Source organism: Emydura macquarii, unplaced genomic scaffold (assembly GCF_026122565.2).
Source record: "Emydura macquarii macquarii isolate MOO-44397 ecotype Brisbane River unplaced genomic scaffold, CSIRO-AGI_Emac_v2 contig_2890, whole genome shotgun sequence".
NCBI classification, from domain to species: Eukaryota; Metazoa; Chordata; order Testudines; family Chelidae; genus Emydura; species Emydura macquarii.
The window spans coordinates 2,412,323-2,416,867 of NW_027133027.1; positions in this window are offsets into that span (position 1 = coordinate 2,412,323).

Genomic DNA, 4,545 nt, shown 5'->3' on the forward strand with positions numbered 1-4,545 from the left:
CCTTCAACAGGAGAGATTGAGAGCAACATCCCAGAATATTCCATAGCCCAAGGATTAGGACATTTTCTGTGGGTTCAAATGCCTGCTCTGGGACAGAGTGCTGGGTGAGAATAGCCTGAGTCAGCCCTCTGCCCCTGGATCCTAATTAAGGGGGAATGGGATCCAGTTGAGGGAGCCTGCAGTGACTGGGCTAATGGGGAGCAGCTGCAGTGCTCATTAGCTGGGCATTATAAAGGACACCAGGAAGGCACAAAAAGGGGGACAGCCCAGCTAGAGAGGGAGAAGCCATAGTAGGAGGATAAGCTTCCCTTGGGTCTGTGGCTAAGACTGTGAGGCTCCAGAGGCTGTGAAGCTGGACCTGATGTAAATAGTTGGTAAATAAAGAGCACTAGTGTGGCAAATAAAGAGCACTAGTGTGAACACAAAGCACAGGTCTCCAAGTGGTGTTTGAGAGCAGAGGTTTGGAGCAGCAAGGGGGACCCTGTACAAAACTGCTACATACTCTAATTCAGGCAGGGTCTCCCATGTCCTGGGTGAGTGGCATAACCTTTCATGCTGAAAGGTGAACTATCAGACTCAAGGGAGGTTACTAGGGGAGTTCCTCAAGGACTGATGTTGAGATCTAGTCTATTTAACTGTTTTATTCATCACCTTGGTGCTAAATGTTGTAGTAGCTTACTAAAATGTACAGATGACACAAAGTTGGGAGGTATTGCTAATAGGGAGGAGGACTGGACTATATAAGAAAACCTAGATGACCTTGAAAATTGGAGTAATAGAAAGAGGATGAAATTTAATAGTGTGAAGTGCAAGGTCATACACTTAAACTAACAATGAGAATTTTTGCTATAATTGGGGGACATATCAGTTGGAATCATAGAATATTAGAGTTGGAAGGGACCTCAGGAGGTCATCTAGTCCAACCCCCTGCTCAAAGCAGGACTAACCTCAGCTATATCATCCCAACCAGGGCTTTGTCAAGCCTCAGCTTAAAAACCTCTAAGGATGGAGATTCCACCACCTCCCTAGGTAACCCATTCCAGTGCTTCACCACCCTCCTAGTAAAAAACTTTTTCCTAATGTCCAACCTAGACCTCCCGCCCTGCAACTTGAGACCGTTGCTCCTTGTTCTGTCATCTGCCACCACCGAGAACAGCCTAGCCCCATCCTCCCTGGAACCCCCTTTCAGGTAGTTAAAGGCTGCTGTCAAATCCCCCTCATTCTTCTCTTTTGCAGACTAAACAAGCCCAGTTCCCTCAGCCTCTCCTCATAAGTCCTGTGCTCCAGCCCCCTAATCATTTTGGTTGCCCTCCGCTGCACTCTCTCTAACTTGTCCACATCCTTTTTGTAGTGGGGGGCCCAAAACTGGACACAATATTCTAAATGCGGCCTCACCAATGCCGAATAGAGGGGAATAATCACTTCCCGTGACCTGCTGGCAATGCCCCTCCTAATGCAGCCCAATATACCATTAGCCTTCTTGACAACCAGGGCACACTGCTGACTCATATCCAGCTTTTTATCCACCGTTACCCCCAGGTCCTTTTCTGCAGAGCTGCTGCCCAGCTCGTCAGTCCCCAGTCTATAGCTGTGCATGGGATTCTTCCTTCCTAAGTGGAGGACTCTGCACTTGTCCTTGTTGAACCTCATTAGGTTTCTTTTGGCCCAATCCTCCAGTTTGTTTAGGTCACTCTGTATCCTATCCCTACCCTCCAGGGTATCTACCACTCCCGCAGCTTAGTGTCGTCCGCAAACTTGCTGAGGGTACAATCTACCCCATCCTCCAGATCATTAATAAAAATGTTGAACAAAACCGGCCCCAGGACTGACCCTTGGGGAACTCCGCTTGTGACCGGTTGCCAGCTAGACATGGAGCCATTGGTCACTACTCGTTGAGCCCTATGCTCTAGCCAGTTCTCTATCCATTCTATAGTCCATTCATCCAACCCATACTTCTTTAACTTGCTGATAAGAATACTGTGTGAGACAGTATCAAAAGCTTTGCTAAAGTCAAGGTATATCACATCCACCACCTTCCCTACATCCACAGAGCCAGTCACCTCATCATAGAAAGCAATCAGGTTGGTCAGGCATGACTTTCCCTTAGTGAATCCGTATTGACTGTTCCTGATCACCTTCCTCTCCTCCAAGTGCCTTAAAATGGATTCCTTAAGGACCTGCTCCATGATTTTTCCAGGGATTGAGGTGAGGCTGACCGGTCTGTAGTTCCCTGGATCCTCTTTCCTCCCTTTCTTGAAGATGACAGTGACAGAGGAAGAGAAGTGAAGAGAAGAGGAGAGAGAAGTGACAGAGGAAGAGAAGGACTCGGGTGTAGCGATTTATCACAGGATTACTGAGCTGCCAATGGCATGCAGATGTGAAAAAAAGCTAATGCAGTCCTACCTTGCATCAGGTGAGGCATTTTCAGTAGAGACAGAGAAGACTTAATGCCTTTATACAAGGCAGTAGTGAGACCTCCTCTGGAATACTTTTTGCAATTTTAGTCTCCCGTGTTTAAGAAAGATGAATTCAAACTGGAACAAGTGCAGTGAAGGGCTACTAAGCTGATCAGAGGAATGGAAAATCTACCTTATGAGAGGAGACTCAAAGAGCTTGGTTTGTTTAGCCTAACCAAAAGAAGGCTGAGGGAAGATTCGGTTGCTCTCTATAAATACATCAGTGGGATAAATAATAATTCCTCCCCCTCCCTGCTAAATGCCAACAATGACATAAGAATAAATGGATATAAACTGGCCATGAAGAAGGTTGGGCTTGAAATTAGACAAGGTTTTCTGACCATCAGAGGAGTGAAGTTATGGAACAGCCTTCCATGGGGCATAGTAGGGGTAAAAAACTTAACTGGCTTCAAAACTGTGGTAGACAGTATGATGTAGCTGATCTGCAACTGCTAGTAGCAAGTATCTCCAATGGCTGCTGATGGGACACTAGATGAGGAGGTTTCTGAGTTACTACAGATAATTCTTTCCTGGGTGTCTGGCTGCTGGGTCTTGCCCATATTTGGGGATGGGAAGGGAATTTCCCTGGGTCAGATTGGTAAATACCCTGTGGTTTGTTTTTTTTTTTTTTTTTTAATTGGTTTGGTTGTTTTTTCCTCCTCTGCAGCAAGGGCCATGGGTCACTTGCAGGTTTGAACTAGTGTAAATGGGGGATTGTCTGTAATTTGAAATCTTTAAATCATGATTTGAGGACTTCAGTAACTCAGCCAGAGGTGATGGGCCTGTTACAGGAGGGGGTAAGTGAGGTTCTGTGGCCTGCAATGTGCAGGAGGTCAGACTAGATGATCAAGATGGTCCCTTCTGGTTTTAAAGTCTGTCTATGGCCATGTCTACAATAGCAAGCTTACAACAGCACTGCTAAACTGATGCAGCTGCGCTGCTGTAAGATTGCTTGTATACCTGCTGTATGCCAATGGGACATCATAAAACCACCTCAATGGACCACTGGTAACTATCACTGGGAGAAGCTCTCCCACCAATGTAGTGCTGTGCACATTATCACTTACACCAACAAATTATGTTGCTCGGGGTGTTTTTTCACACCCCTGAGTGACACAAATTTTGCTGACATAAAGTGGTAGCATAGAAATAGCCTTAAAGTTAATATTTTTTACCCCAAGCATCGGGGGGCAGGTGGTAGTTTGAGACTACAGGGTAATCATCTGGGGGTTAATATGGGAGTACTAGAGCCATAGAGATGTCAGAGGTGGTGTTATTTTGAGCACTAGCTGTTACTAATGTGGACAACTGCAGGGGAAGCTCATTCTTTTGTGAATTTTATTCTGGTATTGCTTAGATTAATGATGGTAAGCACTATAGAGGATAGACCCAAAGCCATCAAATTAAATAATAGCGAAAGCTTGTGCCACATTAGTGGTCATGCTTTATACAAAGGAGGGCGTGTACATCTTGACTTCTCTGTTGCTGAACAAGCTGCTGCCCTTGTACCAGCATTAGAATGCCCTTAGTTCATTTTTAAATACAATTTAACTCTTTTCTCCTGCAATGCCTAGTGCGGGGCAATGCTGAGCCCTGGAAGTGAGGGACTTGCTCTTCTTTAAGTCAGTGGAAGTTTTGCTACTGACTTCAAGATGAGGGTGGGTGTGGGCACTGTAATGCGGGCCCAGCTTGGAAAGAGGGATGCGAGGGGGCTAGGTACCATCACTTCAGTGATGGGCAGGTGTGTGGGCACCACTGGGGCAGGCACTGTCCCCTGGAGGCAGTGGTGCGGGTAGGGGAGCTGCAGGCTGGCTCCCCCCAGCGAGGGAGCGGTAGGCTTGTGCGCACAGGTGACAGAGCTGCTTGCTGCAGGAAGGGGGGAGGTGGGTGCCTGCAGGCCTGGGGCAGGGCCCCTTCGCCATGAAACCACAACCGCGCTCTACAGCGGGCAGTAGCTGAGCAGGTCACTGGCAAGGGTCGCTCCCTCCTCCCCTTCGGAGTGCGCCTGGGCGCGCGCGCGCGCGCGCGCACTCAAGAGGCTCGCCCCCGAGCGGCTGGAGTCCGTAGCACGGCGTGCTCGCGCCCCTCC